This window comes from Arachis stenosperma, chromosome 7, assembly GCF_014773155.1.
Source record: "Arachis stenosperma cultivar V10309 chromosome 7, arast.V10309.gnm1.PFL2, whole genome shotgun sequence".
Taxonomy (NCBI): domain Eukaryota; kingdom Viridiplantae; phylum Streptophyta; class Magnoliopsida; order Fabales; family Fabaceae; genus Arachis; species Arachis stenosperma.
Genome location: NC_080383.1, coordinates 91,478,173 through 91,492,798, shown reverse-complemented (window position 1 = coordinate 91,492,798; position 14,626 = coordinate 91,478,173).

Below are 14,626 nucleotides of genomic sequence, written 5' to 3'. Positions count from 1 at the left end.
AACAAAATATACATTGACACACATTTCACGTTTATTTTTTATTTTTATCTACCATATCATACACAATAAAATAGGAAACACTAACTACACAATAATTTCTTTGACATTGCCATCAAGATTATTGTGAATTAAAATTTTATTACTATTTACCACATACAAGAACACCGTTATGGGTGAAGATGAAGTAAAAGAACCAGTTTCTACCTAAAAAATGGAACTAATAAGAGAGCAAATAAAGAATTAATTGTCTAAATAATTGTAATCTTAGTGATTAGGTTATAGAAAATCAACATTCAATATTGAAAAGTATTTGTCGTTGTTTTAATATCCATTTTTTGTGAAAATAAAATTATATTTTTTGAGTTATTTATTCAAACGCTATAACTTTAAAATAAGTACTTCTACAACTAAAAATTCAAATACAAAATAACTTATTTATAAGCTGCTATTAATAAAAGTTCTTATACTTTAAGCTCTTTTTTCAAAATAGCTTATTTAAGTTGTTTACCCAAATTGAGCCTTAGTCTTGAAGCCAAATTTTAATTTTCTTTCTAATATTTAAAATCACCTTATTTTTTGACTTTTTTTTAATAAATAAAAAATTATATTTACACTTTAAGCCTGTTTTTAAAAGTTCATTAAAAATCTAAAAAATACTCTTAAATTTTATTTCATTTTAATTTTGCCCTAAAAATTTTTGATTTGCATCAAATATACTCCCTAACAACTAATTTTTCAAAAGATTTAGGGCTAATTCAATAACAATTTTACAAAAACAACCATCAACACAAGTAAACTGAAAATAGTTGTCATATATTATTGCTATATTAGTCCTAAATTTTTAGAAAATTTAACTGTCGATGGTATATTTGATGAAAATCAGAAATTTTTTAGATAAAATTGAAACAAAAATAAAAATTAGGAGTGTTTTTAAAATTTTTGGCAAACTTTAAGGACAAAAAATATACTTTACCTTAAATTTTGTACTGTTTCGAATATTATGTTACTATGTCACAGACAACAATAGCACAGGTAAGAACTGCGACATAAGCTAAGAAGTTATAACGCAATCATTCAAACGCTATAGCACTATAGTGCAGTCTATGACAACGTTATTATGTTAGAATGCTATAGCGGTTGCGTTGCCTGCGATATTATAGTGGGACTTCTCTCAAACGATTGTTATATATATTCTTCCTCCCTCCCAATAACTTTCACCATTAATCATTTCTATATATTTCCTCTCAAACACAAATCCTATAAAATGGCTAGTAAGCGTATGGTAATTATTGTGTATCAGAATGCAATAATATTACGCAAAGATGATGGTGTATGTAAGAACTGCAATTAATCGAACCAGTTAATTAAGTGGTTACATTGCCCAAATTTGATTCCGGAAAGTTAGAGTGAGAATTTGAGGTTTTAAACATCATTTATGGACTCAGTGGGTCTTTCCGAGTCAGAAAATGTGTTTTCTGCAAAAAAAACTGTGAAAAACTGCGAACAGACAGTTGAACCGGTAAACCGGTTCAAGTCTACCCAATGTTGCGCAAGAAAATATAGAAACGGTCAAAAAGCTTAGAAAAATAGTAGAAATGAAAAACCGGGCATTAATTTTAAAGGTTTAGCCGAAGTTAGGCCAAACGGGCTTAAAACGCTAACGGGTTGAACCGGGCCAAAGTTGGGCCCAAGTCCAACATATATAAAGGTTCATTTAATGAATCCTAACCTCATAAACACACACACTTCAGAATTTGAGAGAGGGAGGAGAGGAAGAAGAAAACCCTTTTCACCTCAATCTTTCCAAGCTCATATCTTGAGCTATAGAGCTTCGATTTACGTGCCGTCAGCGGCTACGCGTTCCTTGTGAAGAGCTTTACAATACCTATCCAAGAAACTCTAGAGGTAAGCTCGAAATCCTCTCAGTTTTTCTCTCCAAAATTTAGGGTACTAAGGTTTTTGGTTAAGTGAGTTTTTGTGATTCTTGGTGTTTAGGTTCACTCTAATCCTTGATTAGCTTTAGGTTTTGCCATCTAAATCTGTTGAAAAAGGTAAGATGCTTTGATCTCTTGTAAACTTTTGATTTATGTTGAGTTCTAGGTTAATTTTGTGGTGATTTATATGTATATAGCTTGATTATTGTGAGTTTGATGCTTGTTGGAGCTACCTTGGTGGTTGGATTGTGGTTGAAAGATCATTTGGTTCTAATTGGAAATCAGCCAATGTATGGTTTCAATTTTCTCTATGTAGTATATAATATTCATGGACACTTAGGCTAGTGACCCATAAGATAGGATTGGATTTGAATGGTTGATGAGTTGTTGGATGTAATTGTATGATGATGCTTGATGAAATGATGATTTTTGAGTTTGATATTGATGATTAAAAGTGATATGATGAGGATTATTGATTTGTGAAGTTGAGGAGTAAATTATGTTGCTAAATGTGATATTGGTGTTTATTGATGGGTAATGTAGTTGAAAAATTGTTAATGAAGTTTGACATATGAGATATATTGATGTTGATGTGGTGGATGAGGAAAAATGTGATGAATTTGGTGTAATATGACATAGAGGATTGATTTTGATGAAAAGTGGGATTTGGAATGGTTTGGTTTGGCTTTAGTTGTGTTTTACAAAGCAATTGTGAAAATTGTGATTTTGTGTAAAAGTGGAATTTTGGTAAACTTTGTCTGATCATAACTTTTGCCCTGGTTTTTAAAATTGGTTAAAATTTATTTAGAATTAAAGATCTTTGAAAACCCTTTAAATCGGTATAAAGTTTGTGAAAATTAAAATTTTATAGAGAAAGTTATGATCATTCAAAGTTGGTGTTGAAAATCTGAAAATTCTGCAAAGTTACAGAATTCTGAGTTTTCTGGTATGTGCACACGCACATTATGCGTAAATGGCAACCTGCACGTCCGCACACGCAGAGGCAGGCAGTCTGCTTGCAACACTGGCACAGCTTGTGCGCACGCACACCAATAGGAAAATTGCAACCTGTGCGCACGCACACGTTGGGGAGGCCAGTTTGTTAGGGGCGCTGGCACAGGTTGTGCAAGTGAATAGACCTTTGTATGTTTTGACACCTGTGCGTACGCACACCCCTATGCGTATGCACACTTTTAAAAATTTCCTGGGCGTGCGCACGCACACGTCCTATTTCTCAAATTTTGCTTTGTTTTCAACTATTTCACCTTCCCGACGAGGTTGTAAGCTTCTATAACACCTTTTTAAGACTTTTGGGCATATTTTTGGGCATTCAAACATGGGAAATGGTTTAAGGGTTTTAGATGCTATTATTTGGGAAAAAGTTAGCAAACAGAGTACTAGGTTTTTGTTGTACTGGGAAGGTTTGATTAGGTGTGATGAATGGTTGATGGATGAGATGCGAAATTAAGGAACTGAAATGTGCATGAACAGTGGTTGAAAGGAGTTGAGGACTCTGAATGAAGTGATGGATCCACCTTGTACTAAAAATGTTTTTGAAAACCACTGTATCACTTTTCATTGAGATTATGAGACGCTATGCGCCCGGCAGGGGCCGAGGTTGGATCCCGCCTGTCGAGGTAGCGGCGGCGGCGTAAGGGTGGTGGTTCGTCCCACTTGCGCTTAGATGTGAGGTCGATGGCAATAGATCCCGCTCGCATCCCTTCGGATCATCAGAGCGTACAGGCGCAAAACCCTAGATAGTGATCCGAGCACTATATCTCGAGGGTTCCCACACCATGAAACCGAAGGGCAACATCTCCATGGAGATGTGTCAGGTTGGCAGTTGAACCGACAATGTGATATCACAGCCAGTAGGGCAGGCATTCATCATATGCATTTTCTACCTGTTTGTATGCTTTGCCGACTTGATATTGTTTCTCCCTATCTGTTAAACATGTCTAATTGCTACTTGTATTAATTGTTGTATATGCCTCTACTTGTGTTTTACTTGTGTTATATATACTTGTGCTTTGCTGGAGCTGAGGAGGTTCGGAAGGCTGTGGCGACGGGATCGCATGGCGAATCGGTTGGTGAAGGCTGTGGAACAACGGTGTTTGATTAGAGTAGAAATTCCCTAAAATAGATTACGTTGTTATGGTAATACGGCTTAAGTTGTATTAAGGAATTACATATTATGCTGTTTTGGTTTAGTATGCTTTAAGTTTGAATTCTTGTGACAGATATGGAGTCTAGGATTGCCTTTAGCGTCCCGGGGTCTTATATCCTACATCACTGGGAACTGTTACCATACTGAGAACCTCCGGTTCACATACCATATTTCTGTTGTATTTTTCAAATGCAGGTTGCAACCCACCTCGGCGAGTTATCTGGTTGGTGACAGAAGCGGAGGATCCGGATACTTCTTTTGAGTCTTTGATGTAATTTGAATATGTTTCTCACTTTTGTATTTTGCTTTGGCCTAGAGGCTTGTATTGAGAGAACAAAATTTGTATAAGCTGTTTTTACTGTCTGGTTTCATACATGGTCTATATATGGCTAGCTGGCTTAAACTCCACGAGTCGTGGCTAGTGTCTTATGATATTATACTACTATATTATGATGTCTTGTTATTCTAAACATGTTTCTTATGCTTTAAGTCAGTAGTTTTGTTAGTACGTATTGCGCTTTTGAAATCCTGTTTTGAGCTATATTCTTCATCGAGCTTTTAGATATTATTAATTCCTTCTATATACTATATGTATAACCTTAGAACTGTCGTAACCTCTAATTAACATTTGCTTTATGACGCAAGGTAAGGCTTAGGCTAATTAGGATGTTACAGTGTATATTTTGAATGTTGTAATTCTGTTGTCATGTATAGTTGGGTTACATTCGTTGATAGAGTTTGAAAGTTTGATTTTACTCAAGATTGGAATGCTTGGAATTAAGCATATTCAAAGAATTGGATATCGGTGCATTTCACTAAATGCCATGAGAAATATTCGATATAAGGTTGTTGTGGCTAATGGATAACGATCATATGTGAGCTCTATTCGATTGCTATGGAAAGCTTGTCATTGAACAAGTGATGGAGCTTTGTGTTAAGTTGCGGAGGTTGACAGTAGTTCTTCTTCCTCATGTGCAGTCCTAACATGTGCAGCAGGACATAGTCATATGGGAAGAACTGAATTCTCCATAAGAATTCAGTCTTCTTTCTGAATTCCCGAACCTGAAACTGATTTGTTTTTTGAAGAGTTTGAGTTAAACGAGGAATGGGTCCAATTTGATTTTGATAATGACACGATGAAGATACAAAGTTTGTCCCAGAAACTCAATTATGGTCTTTTACTTCCCCACAGCTTAAATTGCCACCATTGTTACCACTTGGTACCTGAGCCCAACTTCAAATCCATTATTTGACATTGGACCTGGATGCTATGCAAGTGGAGCCGATGCCTTTTGGTATGGGGGGAGCTGACAACTATAACACATATAAGAGCGTGGAACTAAGGGTTGGCCATAGATTCTATAGCAGAGAGTCCATTCACCTTACAGTCAAGAACTACAGCATTTGTCGAAGTGTACAGTATTGGATTCTTGAGTTTGATTATTTGAAGTATCATTGTTGATGTAGATCATTATGTTGTAGGTTGTCGGTGGAGCATTTGAATTGCATATAGATAGAATCTTAGTTATTGGGAGGTTCATAAATATGAGGCTATGCACACACACTTGACACCAACTATGTCCCAAGATGATTCAAATCTCGATAGCAACCTGATATGCAAAGTGATCTTTTTCATAATAGAAGATGATTGTTTTTTTAAATTTTTGCATCTTTTTCAAGAAAAATTGTTACATGTATATGATGTTATTATTATAACAAATCTAAAATTGGTTGACATATTCATCAATTTAGGTAATCTTTCCATTTTTATTAGAGTATTACAAAGGATAGTTGAGCAGAGCTACAGATTTAAGCTGTCGTACATGAAAGTTTGGTTGGTGAAACAAAATGCAATGTTAAAATCTATAAAGATTAGAAAGAGTCGTACAACCAGCTTCCATGGTTGCTAAATGCGGTTGAACAATGGGTATTGAAACACCAGTAGGGAAAACCTCATGTTTCCCTGCAGGTCGGGTGTGATGATACTACGCAGCAATACAAGCCATCTCCTCATATGTGGTACGACATACGACGTATATCTTGCCTATACTCATCTCAGGTCTGTCGCATCCCCTGCCCACCGGACCCATCTGCATGTGCCTGATGGCCAACTCCGCTCGATGACCCCAACTCAAAGACCGAGTGCCTAGGAATATCATCTCGATCAGAGTCCCTGATGCCATCACCATCATGAACATCCTCCTATCTTTGATACTCTACATCATTCTCCTACTGAGGATCATCTCAATGTCTAAGTTGTCTATGCCCTCTCACTCTTGTTCGAGCACGGTTATGCATATGCCAAAGATCAGAAGCATATGGATGAAGCAACAAGCCAACAACTTGGGAGACCTCCAGTGGAGCGTCCTCTGGCAACAAATGGAGAAGGTGAGCGTCGTATTGTGACAAGAAACGCATGTGGCACATCCTGTACCACCAGGTGAAATACGGTCACGAAGGTTGTAGGTCTTTCGTTGGTAACACCATCGCCTGTAGCAAAGCCTCGAAACAGTCTCTCCATACTGAGTACCACACTGCAAGCTCCATCAGCCACCATTTGTCCTCCAATCAACGTAAGTATCCCATCAACATTTACTGGCATCTTCGGTAAATATTGTGCACTACTAACTGTCGAATAACTCGAACTGAGTGATCAAACTCAACACAATGAAAACAGACCAAAGGGACCACTACAGTATGCGTTAGCCTCTCTCTTCGGTCTTTGCCATTATGCACCCACTAAAGAATAATATCCTGCAGTGCTTATGTGTCATAGTAAGGTGTCCACTGAAACTGCATAACAACATACAAACGTATATTTAAATCAGCTTAGATATGAGCATATGGAAACAAAATTTACTAAGTATATTATATGTAAACTTAAATATCCTATTATAAGGGACTAAGTCCAACTGCTACCGCCCAGATGCAGAACTAGAAAGAACAGCGTAGGCCATCCCCCTCCCAAATTTTTGAAACTTAAAAAACATATATTATATGTTGTATAGAACTTTTAACAATATATCTACTAGTTTAATGCTTGAAAGAATGTATTTCAAAACATGGGTTCAAATACTATTTTATGCATTTTAAATTTATTTTATTCAATAAAATTCTTTTCTTGTTCTTTCTAATTTTTGTTTGGTTTTGTAATTCTTCCATCTATTATCATATAAAAATATTTTAATTTTTATGATAATTCTTAATTGAATGTAATAAGAAAATATATACATAAAACTAAATTAGATTAATATTTGTTATGATATTAAAATCAGAATATATTAAATAAATTATTTATTAATATGAATATATTTTATATATTATATTCACTAATTTATTTTTAATACATATATTAAAAATATTAGAGAAACAAATTTATATTATTTATGCCATATCTTTTATAATGAGGATAAAAATTAGCATTTTACGCAAAAAATAATATAAATGAATCTTTTAAAATTAATTTTAGTTAAAACAATTTTAAAATATACAATTATTTTTTTACTAAAACTTTCAATTTTAATATGGCACTTTCAATTTTTTGTTTTCGACCCCCACTTTATAAGATTTTTGGATTTGCTACTGCTATTGCCAGTGGAGTAGCCGCTAGTCCATGTCATCTCTATGCTGTTGTGGCAACCCAACCAACCTGCATATACAAAACAAAACATATTCAGTTGCAAATATAACAAAATAGAAACCACATATTAAATTCGACAAAATAAAGACATACTTCGCAGCCAATGGAAACTGCACCATGTTCCTATCCCAAGGGTTGGGAACCAACTTGAAAAATTGTGGTGAATCTAAAAAAGCATATGTAGGATGCATCCGACCAAGTTACCCACTTTTACATTGATAGCCATACACAAAGAGTGATAGGTTCAGGCAAGCAAAGCTAAACCCCAGGAATACTACCTGCTGCATCTCTTGAAATTGGCAATGAGTGGCATCCATCTAACATGTACTAAGGTACTGGACTTATTTGTCATCAGCAGCCTACCAATCAAGTTAATAATATAATGTGTCGGAGTACATCTGGTGCAGCGTTAATAGACATCTGTCTCAAGCAAGCCTTCAACCACGTCATCTTAATGGTGAAAGACTCAACCTACCACACACCCTCGCGCGACTCCCGACGTTGTGGCAACGCTCTTGGTGCCTCCTCAACCATCTCCCACGTGTCACGACTGCAACCTCCTACAGGCTTCCCATGCATTCGCAAGTCAAGGTGATAAGCAATGTCATAAAGGGGGTGATAGTACATTCATCTCATGGCATGTGGAACAAATCGGTCTCTACACGTCATCTTTCGACAAAGGCCGATAGGAGCGAGTTGTAGAAGTAAAAATCTCGAGCAGCATAGGCGAAACCAACCTCCTCCAAGTAAGGCATCAATGCATCAGAAGGACCCTCTACTCCTGAGTCTCCATTTTTTCTCGAAAATAGGACCTGCTGACTCTGTGTTATTTGGACATACATTAACCTTAATTTATATAATGACTAACAATAATACCTATTACCTAAAGCATCCCTAGATATACTACAACAATTAACCAAAATACAAAGATTTATATATTAAATTTTATCTAATGACACTTATTATATAAAGCATCTCTAAAAATATACTAACTCAATATTTATCTTATTTTATACTAATCTATAACGTATAGTCTAAATCTAACAATTTCTACCTTAAATATAAAAATCTCCCTAATCTATATATTTATAAATATATATTCCCTAATATATTAGAATTATCCTAAATTTATCACAATTATCTAACCAACTAACAATTATAACGTAATTAAAAAAAATTAAGTTCTAATAACCTAATCATCATCAATGTAACCTACAAATTGTATGTCTTCATCCAAACGGCTGATATCATTATTACTCTGAGTTATTGTACCAATCTTTTTTTTTCTTTTTTCCTCTCTTTTTTTTTCTTTTTTCTTCCTTCTTTTTTTTTGTGTTCACTCTATTCAAATAGTAAAAATTTGAAAAATGACTGCAGAATGTGCCTGTGCTGCATGTGTTGTTATATAATGGTCTCAACTATATCGCACACAATGAATGCACTATAGCGTGCATTCTAATTTTCATTCTTTGATCAAATTAATTTTTAATGATATTTTTTCGTCTATTATGATTTCTTTTTAGATAATGGTTAAAATGGAAAAATGGTAGTAGTTATAATTAGGAGTGTTCACCATGCAATTCGAATTAGTTTTGGAGAAATATTAATCCAATTTGAAATATATAATTTATTATACTTTGAATTAGATCAGTTGAATTTTTTATTTTTAAACTTGATCTAATCCAATCTAAACTATTGGGGTTTGAATCAATTCAATTTATTCAATTTAAAAAAATTAAGATTTTATTATTAAAAATAGAAATAACTTTAAGTTGGCATGACAAATAAGTGAATGAATCTCATTTTATATTCATAAATATTTTTCTAAACAATAATATAATATGCAAATAAAATAAAAATATATAACAAATTAAATATATTATATAAAAAATTTAAATTTTAATATTGTATCACATTTTGCAGTTTTGATTTGACTTGTTTGATTTTAGAAAGTGGATTTAAATTTTAATCCAATCCACGTGTTTTGTAGAAAATAGAATCCGATCTAATCTAAATTAGTGCGATTTTAATTGGTTTTTTTATTTAGATTGAATTGGATGAACAATTTTGTTTGGATTGATTTTTATTTGAACAATGATACACCACTATTTCGTGGTACATTTTGTGTTTAATTGAGTGGATTTTATCCACTATTCTCACATTTATTCACAGAATTCGCATGTTTTACACTTTCCTTCCTAATTTTGTGCTATGATTGAAAACATGCTTCTTTGACCTTAAATTTGCTATGTTTAATCCCCTCTTATTACCATTCGATGTCGTGATATGTCTGTTAAGTATTTTCAGGGTTTATAGGACAGGAATGACTTAAAGGATGGAAAAGAAGCATGCAAAAGTGGAAGGAATACAAGAAATTGAAGGAATTGCAAAGTTGTCAAGCCTGACCTCTTCGTACTTAATTGACTATAACTTGAGCTACAGAGATCCAAATGAGGCGGTTCCAGTTACGTTGGAAAGCTAACATCTGGGGTTTCAAAATGATATAAAATTTGTCATAATTGCCTTGCTGTTAGGCAACGCGTACGCGTGCATGGCGCGTACGCCTGGATAGCGCAGCAAACAAGCAACGCGTGCGCGTGGACGACGCGTACGTGTGACGGGGCCATGTGTTGTACGTATTTTAGGCCCAGTTTCAAGCCCAAAAATATTGATTAGAGGCTGCAGAGTGGAGCAGAATGGGATCATTCAATCATTATTCACTTTTCATAAGTTTAGGTTTTAGATGTAGTTTCTAGAAAGAGAGGCTCTCTCCTCTCTCTAGGTTTAAGGTTTCTCTTAGTTTTAGGTTTATTTCTTCTCAAATCCAGGTTCAATGTTCCTTTAATTTAGTTTCTCTTCTACTTTTATTTGTTCCAGCATTCTAGTTTATTTATTTTCCTTGTTGATTACTTTATGTTGACAATCTAGTTTATGAATATTCCATGTTAGATTCAATTTCCATATTAATGCAATTTGAGGTATTTTATGTTTATTGCTTCTTCCTTCATTTGTTCTCATTTATATTTGCAAGTGGTTGTTTAGATTTAATGTTATCCTATTACTTTTCTATGCTTTTACTTTATGCCTTCCAAGTATTTGATAAAATGCTTGGAAGGATGTTAGAGTAGATTTTTCCCCTCTTAGCTTTGGTTGAGTAATTGGTGACACTTGAGTTATCAAACTCCTTTGTTGATTGATAATTGAAAGTTGCTAATTGATTTGGATTCTACTAAAGCTAGTCTTTCCTTAGGAGTTGACTAGGACTTGAGGAATCAAATTGATTCGTCCACTTGACTTTCCTTCATAATTAGAGGGTTAACTAAGTGGGAGCAATGAACAATTCTCATCACTATTGAGGACGATAATAAGGATAGGACTTCCAATTCTCATTCCTTGCCAAGAGCTTTTATAGTTGTTAGTTTGTTCCCTTTGCAATTTACCTTTCTTGTTTCTTAATCCAAAACCCCAAAATATACAATTCATAACCAATAACAAGAATACTTCCCTGCAATTCCTTTGAGAGATAACCCGAGGTTTAAATACTTCGGTTATTAGAATTATTGGGGGTTTGTTACTTATGACAAACAAATTTTTGTACGAAAGGATTATTGTTGGTTTAGAAACTATACTTGCAACGAGAATTTATTGTAAAATTCAATACCACACAAAAATTTGATCATCAAACAATCTTAATCATAATTTAAAAATAAAATTAAACCGATCAAATTCAAGTAGTAATAAAATCGATCCAAGCTACACCGTAAACAATCATAGTATAGTGATTTCAGAGTGATAATAATAGGAGAAATGAGATAATAATAATAGAAAGGAAAAGGTGTTTTTGAAAGAAAAAAAAAAGTTAATTTTAAATGTTTGGGTCGAATATTAATTTTGTCTAACATTTTAAACGTCATATTTCAATTTTAAAAACTTTCAAACGTCCTAATCCAATTTTAAAAAAGTTTTAAGTGGATTCAATTTTGTTCTACCATACATTAAATTTGATACAAATAATTTGTATATTGAAAAGCTAATAGCATTCGATTTTAGCATGTAAGTAAAATCAGTTCACCAATTATTACTTGTATAAAATTTTTTCTTTGATTTTAAAACATTGATTATTAATTGTTAGGACTTATAATTTTGTACAAAAAAAAAATTAAGGAAAAGAAATATTATAAAAAGGTTTTGGTTATATTTTTCTAACACATGAAAGAATATATAACTTAGTAGTAATGTTATTAAGGTTCGCATCACTCATTCGGCTAACTATTAGTATCAAATTTAACAGTAGGACTATATTGAACATGATTAAAACTTTTTAGAATAGAAATAAAATGTTTTAAACGTTAAGGATTAAATTATTAAAATTTAGTCCAAATATTAAGGACAAAAATAATATTTTATTTTTTTTATTTAATCCAAATATTTTGTGAATTTGTTTATTATACACTGTTGTTTAGTATTTGCATAAATGATAAAAAAATTTATTCATTATTATGAACATAATTTATATGTTAAATATGTCGATGGAAATATTTTTTTTAATATTTAGAACATAAATAAAAAATAACTATTTATATATATTATTGCACGGTAATACACTAGTTTATATTTTACTTTATCATTATAATTATATATATAGTAAGGTTTTAAAATTAAAATGTTATGGTCATACAAGTCATTTTTTTATATAAGTTTATACAAGTAATTTATATTCATGCGCGCACCTTTTTCCTCTTCTTTATTTTTCTATCTTTCGTTATTGTCGTCACTAACACCACCTCCTCCTCCCTCTCATTTTTTTTTCATAGGAATTTCTTCTTCTCATTCTTTTTCCTCCTTCTCCTCCATTATCAGTTATCTCGTTGTTGAAGATAATGAATAATTCAAATTCAGATTGTCAATTAAACCAGAACGAAATTTATTATTGTTTTGAATCCAATCAAGTGGCTCAGGTGTGATTCAATTTTAGTTAATGTTTTCATTAGTAATATATGATTCTGTAGGTGAATAATATTTTTGTTGTGAAAATTGTTGTTCATCGTTGATGGTTTGAATTGAATGTAATGTAAAAATCTACATTAAAAAAATATTTTTTTGTATTATTAGTAGCAAATTTGGGTGTAACACGAAAATATTTGAGTATATTGTTTAAAAGTTTTCGGTGTATATGTGCTAATAAATTTTGCATAATTCAAAACTCTTCCCCTTCCTCCTCCTCATCTTTTGCTACTTCGTCTTCTTCTTTTTTATCATCATCATCATTATCATCATCATCTTCTTCTTTTTTTATTCATCTTTTTTTTGTTTTTTATCTTCTCAAGTTTCTTCTTATTTTACTTTCTTAATAAGAATAAAAACAAAAAAACAAACAAAAAAAGAAGAAATAAGAAAAAAAGAAAATAAAAAGACAAAAATAAAGCATTAGAAGAAATATTTTTATGCATTTGCAGTAAATTTGGGTGTAACACGAAGATATTTGAGTGTATTTTTTAAGAATTTTCAATGATGTATGCTGATACGTTCTGCATAATTCAAAACTCTTCTTCTCCCTCCTGCTTATCTTCTGCTTCTTTTTCTTTTTTTCATCATCATCACCATCTTCTTTTTCTTCTTTTTTTTATTCATCTTTTCCTTTTTATTTTACCTTCTCAAGTTTCTTATTATTTTATTCTCTTATCAGTAATAAAAACAAAAAATCAAACAAAAAAAAAGAAGAAACATATAATACTACAAAATTACTTGAAAGATGATGAACTTACATTCATTCAACTAAAAAAAAAGAAAGAAATAAGAAAAAGAAGAAGAAAAAAATACAACACTAGAGAAAATATTTTTCTGTACTTGCAGCAAATTTGGGTGTAACACGAAAATATTTGAGTGTATTGTTTAAGAATGCTCGGTGTACCTGTGCTCATAAATTCTGCATAATTTAAAACTCTTCCTCTTCCTCCTCTTCATCTTTTTCTTCTTCATCATCTTGGTAAATCGAAGTTGCAAAATTAATAGAAAGAAGAAGAAAAAAAAAATGCAGCAACAACAACAGTAATAAAAAAATGGGTAAAATACCTAAATAAAGCAAGGAGCCACCAATATTATTCAATAGTCCCAAAATAAAAAATTTTAGGTAGATATCCCAATGCATATATATATCTATATAAATCGAATTAATTTAATTCGAATTACATATTCTGGTACTAAATCGAATCAATTTGATTCGAATTAGTAGGGTTATTGGTAAATCGAAGTTATATAATTCGAATTACCAATGATTGATATTGGAAATATATCGTATGAGTAGTAAATCGAATCTAGTTGATTCGATTTATCATTGAACAACTCATATATAGTAAATCAAATCAGCTTAATTCGATTTATCGGTGATATAGATTATTGACATTTACTAATTAACTTTAAAATATAAATGTCAATAAAGAAATACCCCCATTTGAATTCAAATAAAATATCAACAAAATTAAAACGAATAAGAATAGAAATCTAATTTTTGTATTTCAGTTCAAATTCCAGAAAATCTATATTTTTATAAACTTATAAGTTTAAAATGGAACAATAAACGATTTCTAAAAATTCACTAAAAATCATTCTTTATTTGATTAATTAGCATCTAAAGAATTATTATCAAGATTTTTTATGTTGAAAAAGTTAATATAAAGTATAGCCCTCCCAAGTGGCATAGGAGTTAAAACTTGAATTTTTTTCAAAATCAGAAATAACAGATAGTTATACAATATAAAAAGACTAACTGTATTTATACAATATGTAATTTGAAACTTTAAATATATTTTTTTTAAAATTTAAATATATTTATACAATATGTAAATTTAAAACTTTAACTTTAAATTTAAAGTTTTAAATTTACAT